Genomic DNA, 25,219 nt, shown 5'->3' with positions numbered 1-25,219 from the left:
CTGGATACAGTAATGGTAGATCTAGCGATTACTGTTATTCCAAAAGAATATAGAACAGATCTATGATTGTCCTGGGTTTTTTTCTTGCTAATTGTGGTGTGGGTATATTTTGGGTTTTCTTTATATTTGATTTGTCGATTCAGATTGTAATAAACATTTGTACATTTACAGGTATACACCATCAACAAGTGATATAACTCTACACCATTATAGATCATGTCAGAAAGAATGGTGGAACATGTTTAAGTCTGATTCTAAAGTAATGAATGTAAAACACAGTTTACTAAACGAAGACAATCATGCGGTCAGAACATGCCAATATTTCCAACAGTACCAACAGAAGGACATTGAAATTATTAGCCAACTTATTGAACCAACAGTACTGAAACTCAGACAAATGCTTAACATTAAAAAGTGAAAAACCAAAGAATACAAAATTAGGTTGAACTATGATCATGATGATCAGTTTTTTTTCAAAAGAATATCTCTTTTAACATTTTGTTTTGATTAATAACATATGTATTTTTGGGACATTATTTATAATATATAAACATAATTAAAAATTATATGCATATATATATATATATATATATCTTCGTTCTGCTAAACACGATGGGTTATACCATATTTTAAATTTAAAAAATCAGAAATTAAAGTTGAGTGACTAGTTTTTGATGTTCAATGCTAATAACGAAAGTGGTTTTATTTGACAAAATGAATGATAATATGATTGAGTGTTGGTGCTTATCTTCTTTTTTTTTTTATGATAAACGATTTTTCATGGTGGAAATTTTTCATTGGTTGGGGGGATTGGTTGGCCTGACTACCAAGAAAGACCCACCGACCTCCAACTGTTTGTAAAAAGAAAGAATTTTTTTTAACAAGAGAAAAAAAGTTTTGCACAAACAAAAGTAATGACCTTCATAAGTGTTTATCTTTTTGAATATAGATTAAATAATCTGAATATTCTTTGATCCCATTTGATAACATGTTGAAGCATTACTCTTGAATTTCACAAATTGATGAATTAGTGAAGTGGAATAAAAATGTTAAATATATTTACCATTTTTAGGCTTTCTACATATTCTTTTACAATTCACCTATTATAACACTATCGCGTGAAAGCATACTTATACATTCAAATATGTCAAAAGGTAATGACAGTTTATATATCTAACAATATGACTGATGTTTACATGTTACATGTAGTGTCATCCATGCGACAAACATTTAAGCTTTATATCAAAACGTTTTTCCTGTGCATTGCGGTTAGATTGCTGTGCAATAGGTATACAAAGCAACCATTCGCCAAAAGCCTCAATGAACAACATAACTATATAATTAAATTCCGTAAAAAACAAATATTTAAGCGTTAGCATGACCATTATCTTATACAACCAATAAACAGTAAAAGTCTTATTAAAATCCGTTTGCATAAATTACCGATGTGCAGCCTTTTATGTACAGGGAAAAGAATTTTGAAACCTTAATTAAAGTTTTGAAGAAAGAAAATTCTATCTATAACTGGACGAAAAAGTAACATGAACAATAGATGTATTCAAGTAAACTGGATTGCTAGCGAACCTAATGATCAAAACTAGACACTTTATCTGAATGGGTCAAAGAATCTTGGTAAGACATTGAGAAGAGCATTGAAAGTATACGATGTACAATGAAATCATGGGTTTCTTACGGGGCGTCTAATGGGACTCTTGTGGTTTTGTACAATATTCAATTATGTCATAACAAAATCATTTTTGTCTGACAAAACTATGTGATACAGACTTGTTTTATGATAACTTCAATTTTGTGATGACAAAATTCATTTTTGCAGACAAAATTCATTTTTGCAGACAAAATTCATTTTTGCAGACAAAATTCATTTTTATAGATAAAAGTCAATTTTGTCAAAAAGGTATGCAAATATAAACGTACATGTATTGCATACACAATTGACTTTTGTTACCTAATATGGAAATTAAAACACAAAAGTCAATTGTGTGAGACAACATTTAATTTTGTCTCACAAAAGTTAATTTTGTGACGACAAAATTGACTTTTTAGAGACAAAATTGACCTTTGTGCGTCAAAATTCGATTTTGTCAATTTTGTCTCACAAAAGTCTATTTTGTCTCACAAAAGTCTATTTTGTCTCACAAAAGTCTATTTTGTCTCACAAAAGTCTATTTTGTCTCATAAAAATCAATTTTGTGTCACAAAAGTCGATTTTGTATGCAAATTAGTTCACAGAATAAAAACTAAACAAATTTGAATACAAAACTGACTTTTGTCGCCCAATTTTCAAATAAGGTAACAAAAGTCGAGTCTGTGATACAAAAATGAAAGATAATTTTGTATGACAAAATTTAAATTTATAGTAAACTACAAATTTTGTTAAACTGAACTTTTTGATTTGCATCTATCTCTTAGTCTACCTCTACCCATACTAATACGCCCACGAGTTCTGGTAGATTTTAGTTGCATGACTGCGTTGTTGAAATAGAAGGAATGATACAGTAGTATTTATATAGAACTCGATGTTGACGATCTATTGCTTGGAGATCGAGTGTAGTAAAATCGTAGTATGAACGTGGTATGATCGTAGTGTGGTCGTGCTATAATCGCAGTAGAAGCGTGGTAAGATAGTGTTGAAATCAAATTAATCGTGGTATGGCCGTAGTGAGGACGTGATAAAAGTAGAGAGATCGTGATAATCGTAGTGAGGTTGTAGAATAAGCGTGGTGAGGACGTGGTATAATTGTAGCCGGATCGTTATAGAAGCATAATGATGACGTAATAGCAACGTGAAAGAAACAAAAATGTGCATGTCCATGCCGATCATACTGCGAGCTCACCACAATCTGAATTTATTGCAGATCGCGGTGAGCGTGGTGCGATCGTGGTCTTGTGGGACTGGGGCTTAAGACAATGTAGTGAGAACGGCATGGACGTACTGAAATCGTACTATGGCCTTGAACAGCGTTGTATAAGCCTAGTATACACGTGGTGTAGTCGTCGTGGAAGCGTGTTTGGGTCGGGGTAAGAACGTGATAGTCGTAGTGAGGTCGCAGTAAAGTCGCTGTGAGATCGAAGCACAGTTTCCCCGATAAGAATCGAACTTTCAATGCGTTGTCGCTACGATAGTACAGCGATCTTTGCGATCTTACCACAACCTTACTGTGCTCTCGTTACGCTTCTACTACGTCCTAATTTTCGCCAAGACCGAACCACGATTGTGTTTAACATGTTCAAAGTTGGCTACACTCATCATAATCATGAAGACCTCACCACGACCTTACTGCGATCTGCACGATCGTCAAAAGTTTCTTTTTTTCACAGATCGTAGAGCGATCGTGGCCTAGTCACGGCTGGTAATCTACACACGCAGAACATTTGGTTCTGCAATGAAAACCGTGAGAGGATCTTCCGGTTGCTTGAGTGGAGTAATTCTCACCGCTTCAAAAGAAATATACATTTCTAAATCGTTATTTTCATATTCGACTGATCAAAATATTGAAAATGAGAGGCCATATGCTGTGGTGAATACTTTAACGAAGAGATACATGTATAATATATTGTTGTACGTGGAGCTAAACTCCTACAAAATTAGTTGCCGCACGAGACATTACATTAAAAAGTGACATTTGTATTCTTAAATGGTTATTTTAACAGACCTACAAGTTCAAATTTCGTTTTTTTTTCTCTCGGTCAATTGGTATAAATGTCGTTTTGGGTGGCGTGTACGCTGTCCGGTGTTGATAGACGTCTTATTAAATCTAAAAAGTACATGTTTTCATTATATTATACGTGAGGGGATCGGTTTTGATTGAGGTCATCGTGAATGCGTGAGGGGACGTGAAATCATATCTTTATATCCAAGCTATGGATGTTAAAAGTTACCTTAATTTGGGTATGTTGTTCATGAAAAAACACATTTGAGTGCATAAATAAAATATGAGACAGAATTTAGAAATAAATTGTGGGAAGATAGGTTTCATAATATCTTTTACGATGAATAGAAAAAAGAAATGTATAAGCCTGTTTGTTTTCTTGATTTAAGAAAAAAAATCCCTATCAGCCAAATATATTTTTTTTACGAAAATAGTTTTCTCTCCTTTATTGTTTATTTCAAAAAAATGATTGTGAAAATACAAATTTTGATGTTTGTTAACACAGCTACTTATGCATAGGTACTATTTCTGTACTAAAAATAAGAAGTACTGGAAATACACTTTTAATATTAAGTACTATTTCTTTACTTTAAAACTATTGTTATATTTAGGTACTTGTATTTAACAGTACTTGATCTGTACAAAATATTTTGGTACAGGAATAATATAATATTACATGTTTGAAAATCATAACTTTCAGAGATTTGAAATAGAAAAAACTTTCAAAATGCTGAAAGTGTAACCAAAAATCTGTAGTACCTAAATTTCAAGCACAAATAAAGTACTGTAAAATACAGATTATTTTCCCAAATCTGCAAATTTGATGACAGATTTGCAATATCATAAGTTAGACTGTTTATTTATATAAAGAAAACTTGGTGGTTAACTGTTTCAATCCTAATATATATTTAAACGAATATCAAAAATTGGGTTTTTTTTAATTCTTTTTTTCGAATAAGCAATTCCAGGGGAAATAATTTTTTTCGTAATATATATATATATTGGGCTGATAGGGAAAATTTGAATTTTCATTTGTAGCTAGAAAACAACATCGTTGACACATATTTTTTTCTTTTTATTCTTCGTAACACATATTATGACAATTATCTTCCCAAAATTTGTTTCAAAATTCTATTCCATTTTTTATTTATGCGCTCAAATGTGTTCTTTCATGAACAATCTAACCAAGTTTATGTAACTTTTAACAACTCATAGCTTGGATATCTATAATACTAAAATAACGAGGTCCAATTTGTCAGCCGTCAATACGTAAAAACGATGAATCAAAGAATTCAACTTTATATATAACTTATAAAGTAAAATACTTTTGATTAAAAATTACACCACTCAAGACCCTTTTGTTTCCCACATAATTAATAATGCCAATAATTAAGAAGTTCCGGGTCGAATCCGATACCGATACCAAAAGTATATTCACCTGTTACCTATTACCTAATTATCTGTACGTTCCGCATCTGACAGGCGCACCACCAAACGCTGTATTTAGGATTTTCGTAATCACAGGGTTGACACTACTAAATTCAATCAGTGTATCAATTTTCCCGATTGTAGTATTTTAATCAGTATGACTTTCTAAGATGACAATACGAATAATAAAAAATGTGGACTTAAAATAAGGCGTATAATATATAATGCAGCATGTACAGTTTTCAATTTGTTAGACGGAATGACGCAAAACAGCGTATTTAAGAATTCAATTTTATTTATAACTCACAAAGGATAATGCTGTTGATTAAAAAAATCCTTTCCAAGCCCTTTTGTTTTCCAAATAAAATTAATAATACCAATAATTGATAAGTTCCAGGTCAACGGGTTCAAGCAGAAAGATGCTGAAAGCAGAGAAAACTGTGCATCTTATAATCGGCACGACTTTATCAGATGACAATACCAATACTAAAATAAGGCTTACGCATAGTCATATTCTTTAATTCAGTTACAGAACCGCGATATCACGGGTGTGTTCTAGTAAATATATAATTTGACGTCCCCTTACGCATTCACGATGTCCTCAATCAGAACCGATCCCCTCATGCATAAAATAATGAAAAAATGTACTTTTTGGATTTATTAAGACGTCAATCAACACCGGACAGCATACACGCCACCAAACACATCATTTATACCCATTGACCGTAAAAAAAAACGAAATTTGGTCCTGTAAGTCAATTAATATGTTAACCATTTTAGAATACAAATGTCACTTTTTAATGTAATTTCTCGTTCGGCAACTAATTTTGTAGGAGTTTAGCTCCACGTACAACATTAAATTATACATGTATCTCTTTGTTAAAGTATTCACCACAGCATAACATTCTCAGATTTCCGATATTTTGATCAGTTGAATAAGAAAATACGATTTAGAAATGTATATTCATTTTCAAGCGGTGAGAATTTCTCCACTCAAGCACAACCGGAAGATCCTCTCGCGATTTTCATTGCAGAACCAAATTCTGCGTGTGTAGATTACCAGCCGTGCTAGTGGGACTGTGGTATAAGTTTAGATAAACTAATAAGTTAAATGAAAAAGGGCAAAGCAGTACAAAGTAAGAACATAAATTTTGGATACTTTAAAAAAAAAAGATATCTTTTTATCTGTAATAAAAATATTTGAAATCAAATAGAAATTATTTGATTATGTAAGAACTTCAAAGACGCCGTATGTACAATGATATATACAGATTTATTGCTCAATAAATACGATGTCTACTTAGACATAGATAACAGAAAGAAAATTTCTTCCCATTTTGGAATGGTAGAACGCTAGAACAAAAGGTTAGAGTAAGTTTGGTGTTTATTTTATGATTAATTCATCTTAATTAAATCATTTGAATCTTTTTGAAACGAAGCCTTAAAAAAATTCCCATAATTTAAAAATTAAATGTTTCGTATTATTACAGCTAAGCGACGTCTTTGAGCACATTGTCAAAACATTTTTATTTTTTCAATGTCAGACTAAGCTCATTTTTATTGTGAAAAAAATATAAATATCACAATGGTTTACTTTTTAAATTTTTACTTCGATGGAGAGTTGTCTCATTGGCACTCACACCACATCTTCCTATATCTACATAATTGAAACACATTATTTTAAAATTTTAATCAGCAGTAATGAAAACTTTGTTGCGTGGTTTTTGTCCTGATGTATTCGAAACTGTGCATGGTAGATTGTGCACAGTAGCGGACGCTACAGTGCTTGATATTGTTATACGAAATGTAATGAAATCCGTTTGTTTTACATGTAACTTTTGAAAGGGATTACATTTTTCTAGGTGAATCTTCGCATTATATATTTTGTAAACCGTATATTATGTAAATATTTGCCTAGAAGGGAATTATAATAAACAGTTAAAGGTCGATTTACTCGTATATTTTCATTTGACGAATTATGCATCAATAATATTATCTGTCGTCAAATTGTTCGTCTAGACGTGAACGTTTGTGAAAATTTAACGCCATTGCATATATTATATATGCAATGACGTTAAAGTTTCACCAAACGTTTGTTATATATGCAATGGCGTTAAAGTTTTGCCAAACGTTCACGTCATGTTACATTAAATATCGTATTATGAATCCTATTTGATGTCTTTTTTTTAATGTGATTGTTTAACATTGGGATTTGAATTAATATACAAATGGTATATACAGTTGTTGATCCAATTTAAAAATAAACAACTTTTAAATGCTCTGCAATTGTTTAAAACCTATTTTGTAAACATACAGTTCGCATTTGCAACAAGAAGAAAAACAATCGTTCCCACAATTTTATCATTTGATTCTCAGATTACATTTATTCTCCGAAAAGAGGTTGAGACGGCAATTTAATAAATGTTAAATGTTTATCAATGAAATGCTTTGGGGATAGTTGAATTTATCGTTTTGTAACTAAGCGATTGTTGCATTGGCAATCAAACAACCTCCTCTAATTTTTACAATCCTGCAGAACTTCTTATCAAATACTAAGGCTTTTCTACCTCAGGCATAGATCACCTTAGCTGTATTTGGCAAAACTTTTACGAATTTTGGTTCTCAATGCTCTTCAACTTCGTACTTTATTTGGCCTTTTCACCTTTTTTGGATTCCAGTGTCACTAATGAGTCTTTTGTAGACGAAACGCGCGTCTGGTGTATATTCTAACTAAAATTTAGTCCTGATATCTATGATGAGTTTATTTTATTCATAATTTGTGAAATATTCAAGACTTCATTTTCCCACAAGAACAATAGCTTCTTTTCGCGCGTCTGGTGTATATACTAAATTTAGGCCTGATATCTATGATGAGTTTATTTCACTCATATTTTGAAATATTCAAGACTTCATTTTCCCACAAGAACAATAGCTTCTTTTCCACACCAAACAGCTGGTATCTCAAAATCAGACACACTAACATCATACTTATGTTTCACTAAAGTGGGAAAATATTCATTAAATGCAAATTTCGAAAATTACTAAATAAGTATTTTCATTTAACTAAAGGTTGATAGAAATATTCTGGGGAAATAGATCTAGAGGATTGGTGGATAAGGTAAAAAGGTTCTGATTAAGAAAATTACATTCGAAGTTACATAAATTTTGTAGTTTACCTTTTTTCCCGTAACTACCTTCCATCCCCTTCAACTTTTCTATCTCTTCCTTACTCAAAGTAAAATAGTCGAAACATAGATAAAGCGACTATTTCATGTTTAAATTCTCGAGATAATTGAGAATGGAAATGGGGAATATGTTAAAAGGACAAGAATCCGACCAAAGAGCAGATAACAATCGAAGGCACCAATGGGTCATCAACGCGGCAAGAAAATCCCGCAACGTTAGGAATCATCCGTCCCCAAAGTAGAATGTGTACAAGTTCAGTAATAATTTATTACACTAAACTCCAAAATATGTAAATGAACTAAAATTTAAAAAAACAAACAAACAATAAAGACTTGCAACAAAAAAGGTCAGATGCTCTTGTCTTGGGATAGTCTACATAAAGCAATGCAAAGCATTCGATTTTTAACTATCTATTATCAAACTAATTGATTGATTGATTGAATTATTGGTGGTTGCTGTTCGCTACATCAACACAAAAAAGCTATATCGCGCAGGGATTTGAACCTATACTTTATAGATTTTATTTTTTACATGTCTACAATATACAGTATACATGATATTTGTCCAAAAATGCAATGGCAATTGATCATAACTATCTTATTACTAGTAGTATGCAAAATTATTCATACGGTTTGTATGTACCTGTTGCACCCACACTATTTACTTAAGTGGTTTTTTTTCTACAAATGAGCTATTACCAATGTTATTTCAACTGATCGGGCGGAGCTAAGTTTTCATTTGCATAAGGACAGTATATTTGAAGATGTGTGTGATAAGGATGATTGCCGTTATTATTATTACTGATTTCTAATCACCTATCAGTGTCATAAAAGGAATTTACAAAAGAATTACTGGACACTTCATTGATGAGTTTATCCTAATACACCTATCTATAGATGGACTGGTTTATTTTGAGCGAACCGGTTATACTCCGCCCAGTCAAGTGAAATAAATCGAGTAATACATTATAAATCATTAGATATGTTTATTTATGAGAATTGATCTTACATACCTGTGAGAGAACGGGCCAATTGTGCATTTACATATGCATTTCAGATTTATGAAATCTATTAAATTAGATCTTACCGATTTTGAATGTCGTTAAAATATATCTTTATATGACATGTGAATTTATATTGCGTTGGTAAATTGGTGCCATAAATTACAAATCAAAGAAAATACCTCAATTGAGATGTAATTTTATCGATGTAGGCGAGCATTTTGTCTTTTAAATGGAACACATGACTTGTATGATTATTTTATGAAAACTTATAGTTAACAAAAACTCATTTTATTTTGATAGCAACATTAAATTAATTTCCGCTGATTTACACAGGAAACTGTCAAATTGCAAAAGAGCTTAAACGTGAAATTAACGTGAACATATTTACATGAATTTCACTCGAATATCATGTGAAAATCACAAAATTTTTGTCACGTAAATTAATTTTGGTTTTTTTTCCGTTCAAATTACATCTTAATTTCAAGTTCAAATTCAATCATGGAACATCCTTTTTTAGTGTAAAGTTCGTGTAAATAATTAAACGTTAAAGTCATATGAAACGAGTTAGTGGTAAAAAATAATGTTTATCCAATTCTTGAACCAATGCATGTAAAAATGTATATATCATAAACTTCGTCCTCTGTGCACGATTTTATCATTATTTTCGCAAATATATCATATAATCGTCATTTTTTTCTCTCTGTTTTTTTATGATTTAACAAATATGGCTGCTCATTAAATGCCGTGTTATGAAGCCGAGTTTTACCGATTGTCACCTTATAGTAAACAAATCACAAAAGCATGGATATTGAGCACGTGTTTAACATGTATAATCAGATATTTGTTTATTTCAATGACAGGCCTATGCGTATTGCGATCACCGAATTTTTACGAGGAGGGCTACGCTCGGGTCACTATGCATACGGAAAATATGTCTGCGAATTGCTTCCTGGAAGCAAGCAATTAAAAATAGGTAAACTTCTTTTAAATGTGGACAAATTCAATATCTTTCCTCAGAAAAAAAGTATATGTACATAAGTTGTTTAATGAAAACGATCCATTTAGTTATAAAAAACATATGCATATTTTTTTTTAATTTGAGGTTTCTTATGACTTTAACTTTACGCATAAACTCGTGTGTTGTGAATGTCATGTGCGATTCATGTACCAGACTGCGTTTTCTTCTTTACCTGCATATGGTATATTTGGTTTCAAACTCTTCAACTCATACTTTATAGACCGTCACCAACGTCTGATCAGAACGTTATTAAACCAGGATTATGTCAAAAATGCGTACGTTTAGCCCTTCTCCTAACAGAGGTTCATCAATAGATACAAAGACATTGTTGATAGAAACTCCCTATCAATTTTACAAATACTACATTATGGTCTCGAAGTAAATTTGCTAGGTACTTATAATTATATTATTTATTATGATAATTGAATGTTTTAGCGTTCCTTTTATTTGTTTTAGTATATCCTCACTGTTTAGTCTATTTTTCTTAATTTGTTTTTGAAGTGGTTCGTTATTTATACACACATCCAGTGCTTTATTGTGCTTTTAAATAGGTATATATCTTTAAACCACTATTTTCTACATATGGAAATTCTGTATCAAGTCAGAAATATAACATTCGTTTTCCTTCGTTAGATTTGTTTGTGCTTTTTTGTTGATTTTCCAATTTGATAATAGATTTTGGTTTTGAAATTTCAGTTTAATTCGGTACTTTTTTATTTTACTCTTCTGTTTTACCGTATTCAAGACATGCTTACACTTTAAGAGAAACTGATGTCACTCATTGCAAAAATCATCGCAGGAAGCGATTACTTTTAAAGGGCAACTTGTATATAATCACCCGTAGCAGGATATTTTCCTTCAGGAACAATCATCGATCACGGATTATTTGCTCAACTTTTAAGAGAAACTGATATTACTCATAAATTAACATACATGAACTTACTTCTCCATAGCAACTGGGTTTAACAAATGAAAGTTGCACCGTAACGATTTGTTTTAGTGGGTTTTGTGTGTGTGTGTGTGTTTTATACATCTTGATCATTTTATCCGTCCATCCAACTGTTTCTTTTGGAATTCGATTTAAAACACCCTGCCAACATGAGTAACTTGTTTTATCTATATACTTGTCTTCTCAATATACTTGTCTTCTCTATATACTTGTCTTCTCTATATACTTGTCTTCTCTATATACTACTACATGTATTACTATATTTGTATAGAAATTACAAATACCGAATTTATCTTTTAAAAGAAAACAATGAATACAAACATGTGCATTGGTCCTGCTCCTATGCATCCAATGCAGACTAACGCACGGACATCACCCAACAGAACCCTTAAGGTGTTTGGTGGACTGCAGATATGTCTAGGGGTTGTCGGTAGTATTCTTGGTACAGTTGGAGCTGTCCTGAGTAACACTTCAATGCAGGATGATTGCAACTACGACTATTTTTATTTCATGTATGGCGAATACTATTATCCGTATTATACTAACTGTAATGATTCAAGCGACGCAATAGCTCTATTTATTATGGATTTGATTTGTATGACATTTTCAGGCTGGGTATGTATGAATATGTTAACATCAAATTATAAAAAATATTGTAAACAATCATTTTATACTCAAGGGTCTACTGGCTTTAAGAAAACGATCCGCATGACCTTTAACATCCGGTAATAATTACATTAGATGTTTCATTATAGTACGTGATTCTGATTGGCTAACTGCACATCACGTGCTATTCCTGAAACAATTGCATTAGACAATACAATTTATCATTCATGATGACACGAGGTCCCATAATAAAGTGCACAGGTGAATTAAATGAAAACTTGATAAAAATCGTGTTTTCATGATCCTAGCTAAAAAATGTAATTATAAGTATTGAATCACCCTAATAAATTTACAAAAAGCAGCATTCAATTCTTAAGTAAAAACATTAATAAAGAGTACGCCTGTTTAGTGATGTATACATTTGTAAAAACAACAAGACACGAAACACAAAATAGATAACTAAAGATTGCGATACAAACATTTTGGTTACAATCAAGACGTGCTTAAGGTTTCTGTCAATGGTAAAATTACCTATTAAAATTTAAGCGAAGTACAAGCCTTAATCTTATAAAGAATTTGCTTTTTTTAAAATACCCTCAAGAAGTTTTTACGACACAATTGAGATTTTGACTGCGTTAAATTTTGATTGGCGTAAACCCGGAGTGTCCATTGAGGACTACCAATCATTTGGCAGGAAAACTGACAATCGTTGTGAAGATTGGAGTCCAACACACCTGTGTCAGAGTTTCCATTTCAAAAGACTACTTAGATCAGTCGACCATCGAGGACCGTGTGACCCTAACAAATAATATGAAACAAAAATCCCACTTTCGTTTTATGTTTCTGTAATTTAACGGGATATTCTTTTTCCATATTAATTTTAGTTCATTTTGACGGGATGTTTTCCGTTCTGCATGACAGAAAAACGTATATCCAGCTGGAAATGTTTGGTAAGTTCTACAGTTTATCTATCTCAAATTTTGATAAAACGTAAAAACAAACAGAAAAGCTCCGATTTCCATATTTGCATAGACGATCTTTTTCTTTTTCCGACGTAGTCGGTATAGTTTCGGTTTGTGCACTTTGAACTTAAGGACGCTTCACTTTGGCAACAGACTACGCATGCTCGAAAATCCTTTCTGTGATTGGACAAAATGATGCCATGCAGGGTGATTTGGTTGTGTTTGAAAAAACGTCTCGAAAATTATATCGTGATGGAAAGCAAGTGAAAAACTATAAATATTTGAACTAGATCTTACAAAGATTTATGTTTATTAAACTAATTGTTTTTTCAATAGCCCTTTGCATGACAGCTGTTTATTCGGGACAATTATATAATTATATAATTTTTAATGCAAACTTTGTTGTACGAACGTATATGACTTTTAAAACGCACCTACGCATGTGAGAGTTCCGCGGGGTTTTGGTGAATGTAAAATGAAAGAAACTACTTAATATACTTCCAATAGTTTCTAGCTTTGTTAACAATGAATTGAGTTTAATGTAAACAGTAGTAAATGTATATTTGTTTCTTTTTAGGTGGACAGTCTAGATTTTTTGACAAATAAAATTTTTAGGTGTCATCACAATATTATTATATATTATTGCCTTAATATAACTAGTAGACTTAGTAAAGTATTTCTTGTAGTAACATTCAGATGGAGATTTTATTAAAGAGGTCCTGCATCATTAAGTCATTGTGCTTCTGACGATTATCGAAATTATAGTTGTAAAATATACTCACATTTAAATACGTCGGATATCTTTTTTAAAGATAGTTCTTGTTAAAGTTGTTGTTTTCTTTTGTTCAGATATAAAGACACCAAAGTATTCAGTTTACTAGCATGTTTTGTACACACAATGTTCAATTTGGATCCTTACTTGTTTAATAATACATACAATGGATAACAGAAATAACAGGAGTAATGAAAAATATAGGACAGTGAACCAGACCACATCAGCCAACATACACCTGCATCTTAAAATCAAATAAATACAATCACTAACGACAACGACGAATCTGGTACAACCTATCTTCAAAGTTGGTAAAATCCTAACATGTGAAACGATAACTAAAACCAGTTTCACACCAACATTTATTTTAGCATATCTAGACAGTGAAACGGTACAGTGATATCAAAACCCAATATTATATAAACAAACCCTGTTCAGTCAAAAACTACAAATCCGATAACTACTTTCTTGGACTATGAAAGATAAAATCGACGCATGGGAAACCGTATAAATTCAGCTAGCCACCATTGGAAAGCCTAATGAATTAAAAAATAGAACAAACCTGTATTAAACATGTGTTTTTTTACTAGTCTTTATCAGGACTGCTCGTATTAGAGCTTTATAACATGTTATATTACTAGTAGATGCTTCAAAACCTGTTAAAAACAGAGTACTACTATAATTAATAATAATCAGAGGTAATGGCTATTTTTCTTCTTCAGAACATAACATTTTTAATTTGCAACATCTTCTCAGCTACTATATTTTCGACGACAGTCTTCAGCTTAGGAATTCTGGGTACTATTTTTGTAAGTGTTTAACATTGAAACGTTCTTTTTGTTTAAAAAAAGTTGATCCATTTAGCTTTTATTAGACAATATATATCGCAAATCAAAGAAAATAACACTGTAGTAAATGTTAAGTATTATGAACAAGCTAGCTATCACTGAATAATTTTGTTTCATCTTGAATTCTATTAATGAAATTAAAGAAACAAATAGCAATATTAATGCATATGTTTTATAAAACGAGTTTCTCTTTTTGTCTATTTTTAAAAAAAATCAAATAGAAGCGTGATGTCCAATTCTTCAATGTTCCCTAAAATTGATACAGCCCGTAACAGAGAAGTGATCGAATTGGTGTTTCTTTACCGTTAAAATTAGCTACATTATCGACAAACTTAATTACTTAGTAAGTAGTGAACGAACTATTGGTACTTTAACGTTAAAAAGATTGACAATGCTGACAAACTTTCATGTGTCGATAATCAAGTTTAATACCGATAATATTGAAAATAATTCTAATAATATGAAACAAAATATGTCCATGCACCATTTCGATTTGGCGAAAAGTAGTCATTTCTTCAAAGTCAGAACAGAAAAAAAAAGGTTTATGGAAGGACTCTTGATAGTATTTTTTCCTTTACAATTTTACCCAAAACTAAAAGAAATATACTGTTAAACAATTAAAAAAGTGTTTGATAGGAATGAAATCCTTTATTTTTTTGGACTACAATGTGTACCGTATGTGTGATGGATTTGAATTCAATCAATAACTTTGAAATGTTTTCTCGTATGTATACACAAAAGGGAGGACTGGTATTTGTACTTCTGTTAGAATATGTCTTCGTCCGTTTCACATGCCAAACTATTGTTCTAGAACAGTTTAAACGGGATTTTTTTTTTGAGATTTATTTTTAATATAACAAAATAACGAGCAAAACTATTTCTTGAAATGGCACACAGAGAGAACATGTTATTTAGTAAAAATCAATAAAAAAAAATTCTCCAAAATATACCATGGCCAGGACCTGACAGTTTTTAGCAGTGTACATATATAAATCGTCCGGAAAACTGCGCTTGCTGTCATTTTGATGAACCATGCAACATTTCACCTATTACCCATAAACAACATAGGTTCTCAACTACTAAAAAAAGTTCTATAAGATAGTTTCAAATCAGAGTAAACATATTAACTTCCTTATATACAGTCGAATTTGTCTATAGGTTACACAAAGCTATATGTAGTTCTTAAAACGTTTGTATCAGGGAAAACATTTTGTCTTTGGCTTTAATTCATGTAGGGGAAACGAAATTCCTAACCCTTCACTTATAATATTCCGTATTTCTGATTTTTTGTTCGATAACGTAAATTATACGCCTTTTTAAATGACTACGTGAACTTGTGCCATTTATTTTTGCTGGTCTTTAGGAAAACAATTTATAATTGTGCAGTGAACGGAGGCACTTATACATAACCTTATAATTCTGTTTAGAAACTAAAATAAATTCCCAAGATATAAATACATGTATTATATGTTGTGTACATGATTGGATTTTGTAGATATAACTTCCGCACAGAAAAAAAGTATCATGGATATCGTGGCTTTCATATTTAAGGTTTTGAATTCTACCCTTGTTGAAAACCTGTGGAGTTCTCTACAGTTCCTTAAAACATCAATTATTTTTTTGTAAATTGGGTGCCGTCTCCCTGAACATGCTAACACTTAAGTCATATCTTTTCATTTTCATATTTTCTTCCCTGTTTGTCTCTGTTGTCTTGATTGTTGGAACGATTAGTGGTCTCTAACAATATTTACGAAAACTTTCTGAGAATTATGAATATTTCTTCTCTGTCAGATATGGATCATTACCAATGATAAAATGAAATGCCGTACATCACATCTTAACATTTGTATTTTTTGCTTCGATTTGTAAAAAAATTATTTCAGTTTTTTCTGTGACAAAGTACAAGCATAACCGTGCGGTTACCTATAGTTGTTAATGTTTGTGTCATTCATGTCTTTTTGTGGATAGTTGTCTCATTGGCAATAATACCACATCTTCTTTATTATATGTCGGTATTGCAACAATGTATGATTGACATAATCCCGGGGACATAATAAATAGATAGGTATGAAAAAGAAAAGATATGGGGTATTCTGTATCAGACGAAAGAAAAACTATTACAGTGTTGAATCCTATAAATATTCACAGTGCAAGCAGTGTATAATAAATAATCAATGAATTCTAAAATTAAATGAACCTGGATACAGTGATGCAAATAATTCTTTATAACAACTGTCAAAGAAAAAATGTATAAACTACAGCATGTACAGTGCAATTCGTTCTTGTTGTATGTAAAACGTAAGCTATATTTGCCTTTTCATGGAAACGAAAGTATAGAGATTATAGACGATACAAAGAAAAAACCTTTGACTAAAACAATGAAAACTTACACCCTGGACATGAAATATTTTGTCGATGAAGAAAATTAAATTATGTCACTTCGGAAATAAGTTTGTCGATGACGTAACTTATTCTGAGGGTTAAGAAAACCGAATTCGATCACTTCTCTGTTACGGGGTGTAGTAATTGTTGAAACAATTGTAAGTGCAAGATGATAAAAGTGTCAATATTTTTTTCAGTCTGAATCTGCAAACAATGATGCAGTTCTTGCCATTTCAGCTGTCCTGTCTGTGTTTGCCTTTGTTCAGTTTGCTTTGTCAATTACTGCAGCCTCATATAGTTGCTGTTGTGTACCACTATCTACGAATGATGTTAGTATTGATTGACACAGATATATTTATATATCGTTGTATGCACATGTATAAAATTGAGAATGGAAATGGGGAATGTGTCAAAGAGACAACAATCCGACCAAATAAAAAAAACAACAGCAGAAGGCCAGCAACAGGTCTTCAATGTAGCGAGAAATTCCCGCACCCGGAGGCGTCCTTCAGCTGGCCCCTAAACAAATATATACTAGTTCAGTGATAATGAACGCCATACTAATTTCCAAATTGTACACAAGAAACTAGAATTAAAATAATACAAGACTAACAAAGGCCAGAGGCTCCAGACTTGGGACAGGCGCAAAAATGCGTCGGGGTTAAACATGTTTGTGAGATCTCAACCCTCCCCCTATACCTCTAACCAATGTAGAAAAGTAAACGCATAACAATACGCACATTAAAATTCAGTTCAAGAGAAGTCCGAGTCTGATGTCAGAAGATGTAATCAAAGAAAATAAACAAAATGACAATAATACATAAATAACAACAGACTACTAGCAGTTAACTGACATGCCAGCTCCAGACTTCAATTAAACTGACTGAAAGATTATGATTTCATCATATGAAAAGCAGGCACAATCCTTCCCGTTAGGGGTTTAGTATCATACCATCATAACATATATGAGAAGATCATAAAGATAAATATCACATACACCGTGATATAATCGCTTGGTTTATCTAATTTAACGTCAAATTATATGTATTTTATCATATACTTAGACAAAATAACATTTGATTTTTACTGTATGATAAAAGCATTAAATTAACGTTCATTCCATATTTTTCGAATTGGTGCTTAGGTTATCTCATGCTTCGATGGTTATCACATGGCTTTCCGTAACGTTATCGCATGACATTCCGACGATACTCGTTAAATTCCGGAAAAATAACCTCTATACTACTTTATCAGGGAAAAAACATTACAAAGTAGTGTACAAAACAATACTGGAAAGTATATCGTGTAAAAAAATTAAAAAATAACAAAAAAAACAACCAAAAGAAATCATTAAATAAATGCATAATGATTTTTTGTAACAGTTTCAAACATAATTTAGAAAGTAACTTAAAAAAAGTTGATTTTTCCAAACAGTGATCATTATGTATACTGTTGAATTTTTTTTTGTCGATTCGTTCATATTAAAATGTTTTCCTTCTCTGTTGAGCTATATGATAGAAATATTTCATATCAAATGTACTAGATTTGGGGTGCAACGTCCGTGAACTTTCACTCGTTGAACTTCTATTTGGGAACCACGTAAAAGGACCAATTATATATGAATCTGATATTTTTTTTCCATTGTTGAAGCATATGATAAAAAGATCATAACATGTAACTTTTCATATATCGCATGTATTATCGGCCCTCAGTCAATATCAGCCACCGAGACATGAGGCTCTTGTGCTGATATTGAACATAGGGCTGATAATACGTGCGATATGAAAAATGCCATGTGGTATTCTGATATTATTGTTATTGTCACAGAGATCTATATATAGAGAGAGAATCAGAGATATAGAAAAATCCTAGATATTGAGAGTCAATTATGTTCATTAGTCAAACTTGAAAAAGATTATATTACAATTTTATTTAGTAAACCAGTACTACGATTTTGTTTATTAAGGTAGCACAATACAAAGATTTTATAACTCCAACTACCAAGTTTTAAAATGCTGTAACTTTCTTAATAATGCTTGAAAATATATAAAAGTGGTAGTTTTGGATAGGTTACAGATTACTCTTTCAAATCAATGCAATGTTAGCATTATGCAACAATTATGTAACCAATCATAATGTTAACGGTGTCTAAAATATTTTTCCCCAAATTTCCACTTTCAAATGAAATTAGCTTCTGCATAGGTATCTCTAGAGGCTTGATTTTATTATATGTTGTTCCTATGGCCATTATCTACAAAAGGGTGTCTCAGATTTCAGATAGAATGTATAGAACAAATTTTACACCTAATTAAACATTATCTTTTTTTATGTGGTTAGGATGTTTCACTAATTGGAGATTTATGAGAGAATAGAATACCATAGAGACAATCTGAGACACCCTTTTGAAGCCCATGATGTGTTGATTAAGATCTCGTTAAAATTTTCTGTATAGTTAAAGAGATGAAAGAGCTAAATTTATTCAAGTGACCTTACCCAGATTTTGCCACTAATTACATAATAATTGATTACATAATGATTGCATAATAAAAATATTACATTCATTTAAAAGATTAATCTTTTATCTATCTATATGTACCTCTTTTATTATTTTCTATACATTCATAAGAAAGTTACAGCATTTCAAATGTTAGTGATTGGAAGTAAAAAAATCTTTGTATTGTGCTACCTTAAAACGGCTGTAAAATAAATATTTTCAATTATTACAGCGCCAAGGTTTTATCATGGTCAACCCTTCTCCGCTTGGAATGATGTTTAATATGCCAGCTAGCCAAATTATGAATGGCTATCAAGGAAATAACCAAATGTGGATACCACCAGTTCCCGAATACCACCAGCCACTAATGCCTAATATCCACCAACAAATAGGACAACAACAGAGCAACAACCAGCCATCGGTACAGGGACTGCATCAACAACCTATTGCTGGTTATTTTATTGCTGTAAATCAGCAGCAGCCATGGGCATATCCTGGAGTACATGCACCAAATTTACAAGAACCACAATCTGAGAATTCAATAATAGACAGGAATATAGAAAATCAGTAGACAGAAGATAAAAATTAAATTCATAGACACTTATATAACTATTAGAGCAATTTTATATAAGATTTGCTAGCCTGATATCGTATCTTGTTTTAAGCTTTTTTTTATTATTATTCTCCTCAAGTTATCATTATGGCCAGCCGTTGTACGATTTGTTCTAAATTTTAGATGTCGAATAAACTAAAATGAAATCTCGTATAGTTTTTTTTCAGATATTTAATATAATTTTAAATAAATATCTTATATATAGCATGACACATCTTATCAACTATTAAAATAGAATAAAGTACTTATAAGATAGCTTATATATATATATATATATATAAAATGACTGAATAAATAGTCAACGATCAATCTTACAGGGCGATGGATCATGTAATATGATTCTGTACACTACAAAATATAATATATAACAAGTCAAAAAGGGTACAACATCACCATAAAATAACTATAAAATATACAAATATTAGATATTTCGGATAACAGATATCCTTCTTCAATAATAGCACGATGTCAAATGAATCGTGTCAATTCAAATTGAGACTATCAAAATCTTGATTTATACAATTTAAGCGAACGCTGGAACAATTTTAAAATTTCCAAACACACCGCAAAGACTACAGAAATATGCCAAAAATAAAAATAGTTATTTACGATGTGAAATGGCACAACTTTAGATTTCCAAAGGATGTGACAGTTGAGATGTAATAACTGCATTGAGGGCAGTCCTCAAACAAAAAAATCTAAATAATAAAAAATGTCCTTACCGATCCAGGATGGTATAAATTAGACAACGGTAGGGCAATTACAACGGAAACTACATATTAAAGCCTTTCAAACGAATAGCAGTCTAATAGTGATTGAAAAAATAAGTTTTGTATATTGAGCGTAAATAATTGAACGTGGCAACGTACTTATACATCATCCCGAATCAATGAAAACCTGTAATTTAAACGGTAATTACCGTTTAAATTACAGGTTTTCATTGATTTTAAATTTTTCATTGATTTTAAAATAAGTTTTGTATATTGAGCGTAAATAATTGAACGTGGCAACGTACTTATACATCATCCCGAATCAATGAAAACCTGTAATTTAAACGGTAATTACCGTTTAAATTACAGGTTTTCATTGATTTTAAATTTTTCATTGATTTTAAAATAAGTTTTGTATATTGAGCGTAAATAATTGAACGTGGCAACGTACTTATACATCATCCCGAATCAATGAAAACCTGTAATTTAAACGGTAATTACCGTTTAAATTACAGGTTTTCATTGATTTTAAATTTTTCATTGATTTTAAAATAAGTTTTGTATATTGAGCGTAAATAATTGAACGTGGCAACGTACTTATACATCATCCCGAATCAATGAAAACCTGTAATTTAAACGGTACCGTTTAAATTACAGGTTTTCATTGATTCGGGATGATGTATAAGTACGTTGCCACGTTCAATTATTTACGCTCAATATACAAAACTTATTTTAAAATCAATGAAAAATTTAAAATCAATGAAAACCTGTAATTTAAACGGTAATTACCGTTTAAATTACAGGTTTTCATTGATTCGGGATGATGTATAAGTACGTTGCCACGTTCAATTATTTACGCTCAATATACAAAACTTATTTTTTCAATCACTATTAGACTGCTATTCGTTTGAAAGGCTTTAATATGTAGTTTCCGTTGTAATTGCCCTACCGTTGTCTAATTTATACCATCCTGGATCGGTAAGGACATTTTTTATTATTTAGATTTTTTTGTTTGAGGACTGCCCTCAATGCAGTTATTACATCTCAACTGTCACATCCTTTGGAAATCTAAAGTTGTGCCATTTCACATCGTAAATAACTATTTTTATTTTTGGCATATTTCTGTAGTCTTTGCGGTGTGTTTGGAAATTTTAAAATTGTTCCAGCGTTCGCTTAAATTGTATAAATCAAGATTTTGATAGTCTCAATTTGAATTGACACGATTCATTTGACATCGTGCTATTATTGAAGAAGGATATCTGTTATCCGAAATATCTAATATTTGTATATTTTATAGTTATTTTATGGTGATGTTGTACCCTTTTTGACTTGTTATATATATATATATATAGACTAAGATATTAACTTTGGTAGATATCTTATATAAAGTAAGTACAACATTTTATACAAAAATTCCTTTAAGATATCTTATAAGTTATATAATATCTAAATTATTTCAGATATTTTATATATTATATGAGATATTCTATATGTTATTGTATGAGATATCCTGTTTTTGTTATGTGAGATATCTTATATTTATATAATAATTCTTGTACTTTATAGTTAAACGGCTTGTCATAATTATCACATTTTGTCGACAAATGGACTCCAATAATAAATAAAAATTGTCATTCAAATAGGAATATTTTATCAATTTATTATTCCATTTCCATTTGTTCGTTGGTTCTAGATAAGGCAATCTTAAGAATTCGTTTTTTTACGCAGTTTCTGGTAAAAATTCAAATACTGTTCGTTTTTGTTGGACCCGAAAACGTATTGGAATCTTTGCCAGAACCAAACAATCAACACCTTTTCTATTCTACAATAAATAATTTCTGCAAATTTTTTGTTATTTTACATATTAACATTATCTTTTCCCATATGTTATATAATTAATATGAATTTCCTTTTGCATCACACAGTTTTAACATTGTTTTGTTAGCTTTCGGTCATTTTATGGTATGGTCTGCAATATTCTATAGATTATGGAGTACTCCCCTCCCCCTCTCACACACACACACACACACACACACTTAGGGATGGGTTTGTCTCTATATTGCATTTGACTATATAAAATGTTGGAAGATAAAACGTGTAGTGGTATTGGAATTGTAGAGAATGCAAGTTTTCTTGCTAGTTTTGTCTCCTTTATTTTGTAGGATTTTATCTTTATGAAACGTGAAATGGGCACGTTTTATAATATTTATGTTACTATCAAATTTGTTCCCCCATACAAGACAAATAATTTGCATCAATGTAATATGGCTCACAAAAATTACAAACCTCCAGCTGTTGTGGTCATAAATTGTAGGCTCTATAATGATATATTTAATCCATTTAAATTGTTTAATAGGAAAATAAATGTAACTTAGAGGATATATCCACAATATAACAGTTTAAAAAGGGTCTTTAATAGTTCTGAAACAAAATATAAACGTCAAGATGTATCTGATTTTGAAACATTATGTTCTTGAAAAAGTAAAAAGCAGACTTGTAAAAAATCAAACTTAAAAAGTCAGTCGAGCAACTGCAACATTGAGTTAGGCTGGTTCCCTGTCCTTTATCTTTTGGAGTCTGACAACAATGGTGACTCAGATAGCCGTAATGTGCAAGCGAGAGAACCATTGGTTCTGAATCTTGGTTCTATCTGGTTTCTGTGGTCATGGTGACTGTTTCACATCCGGGGTTTTTGGTTATAGCAACTCAACTTATTGGTTTTATCCGGGTTCTTTTCTAATGTTTCCGTTGAACTTTGAGAAGATATCCGCAAGTATCCGAATAAATTGATCAAGTGGATCAAAGACGCTTATCTCGTTATTGTAACAAAAGATTAAAATTTTGAATTTTTTTTACTGCAAACATAGACTGAAGGGTTTCTAACGTAAAATTATCCAAATTGAACCCATTGAGAACAGAATGCAGCGGAAATCTTACGCTTTTTTAGTTACCTAACATATTTAACAATAAAATTATAAGGTGATAAAATAATGATTGCAGAAATAAATAAAGTACGGTGGCGGAAAACGGCCATGAAAGAATAATATATATGTTGTTAATTCAATCACTATACTATACCGCTACCTAAAGTTGGTATGTCGTTTTCATTCCTTCAAGATGCTGATACATTGCGCACAATGTTGGAACGACGTTCATTAAAACGAGGCGATTTAAACGATTTCAAAGAACGCATCAAGCGTTCAAGCTGATAGAAGTTTCTATGTCGTTGCCACAAGAAACTGTTCTCATTCCTTCAAGATGCATATGTCATTTCAACAAGATAGTTATTATCGCGTTCCCACAAGATGATATGTTGGTAGTTATCGCGTTTCCTGAAGATACTGTGACGTTCTCACAAGATGTTCGATATCGTCATCTCAATATTCTATGTAGTTTACACAATATAATAACATATAGAACGTAATAGCATTTTGAGGGAATGGCATAATGTTTTGATGGAACGCAAACTATCTCGATGGAACGACATATCATATTGAGGGAATGAGACAACTTGTATGAATGACATAGTTATTTTCTTTCATGGTTATATTATGCCACTACAAGAATAACTGATTATATATTGAGAAAATAATAAATATGATACATAGGTCTTTAAATCTGACTATACAGTATGGGCTTTGCTAATTGTTGAAGGTCATACGGTGAACTTTAGTTGTTAATTTATGAATCATTTGGTCCTTGTGATAAGTTTTTTTTATTTGCAATCGTACCAGAAGTTCTTTTTGATATGAGGTAATAAATATGGATGTCTTGCATAAAAGTTTGAGAATGTTGAAATTCCTTCCGTATCAGCAGCAAGTAAGATAGCAGTGTTGGTCAGTGTGGTATCCATATATAGCTAGCACTATGGGATGATACATTAAAATCTACATGGTCATGGCATTCCTGGTATATAAATTTTAAAACATTGGACTTTTCTACTCTTTACACAAGTATTCCACATTCCAAACTAAAAGACAAATTAAAAGAGTTGGTATTACTTTGCTTCATAAAAAAGTATACAGTCAAGTATCTTGTCTAAGGGAGGGATAAATCCTACTTTGTAAAGAATCATTCTGATTCAAACAAAAAATTCTCTGAAACCGATATTATCAAGATGCTTGATTTCTTGATTGACAACATAATTGTTACGTTCGGAGGGCGTGTTTTTCAACAGACTTTCGGCATCCCAATGGGAACAAACTGTGCCCCTCTACTTGATGACTTGTTTCTTTATTATTATGAGGCTGACTTCATGCAGGAACTTCTTAGGAAGAAGGATAAGAAGTTAGCAATATCCTTTAACTCTACTTTCCGCTATATAGATGACGTTCTTTCACTACACAATTCAGAATTTGGTGACTATGTGGATCGCATCTATCCCATCGAATTGGAGATAAAGGATACTACAGATACAGTTAAGTCGGCTTCATATCTTGACTTACATCTAGAAATTGACAATGAGGGTCGGTTGAAGACAAAACTTTACGACAAAAGAGATGATTTCAGATTTCCAATTGTGAACTTTCCATTTCTAAGTAGCAACATTCCAGCAGCACCTGCATACGGGGTATATA

The sequence above is a fragment of the Mytilus trossulus genome, chromosome 6, assembly GCF_036588685.1.
Source record: "Mytilus trossulus isolate FHL-02 chromosome 6, PNRI_Mtr1.1.1.hap1, whole genome shotgun sequence".
NCBI lineage: Eukaryota > Metazoa > Mollusca > Bivalvia > Mytilida > Mytilidae > Mytilus > Mytilus trossulus.
Note: the sequence above shows the minus strand (reverse complement) of the source record.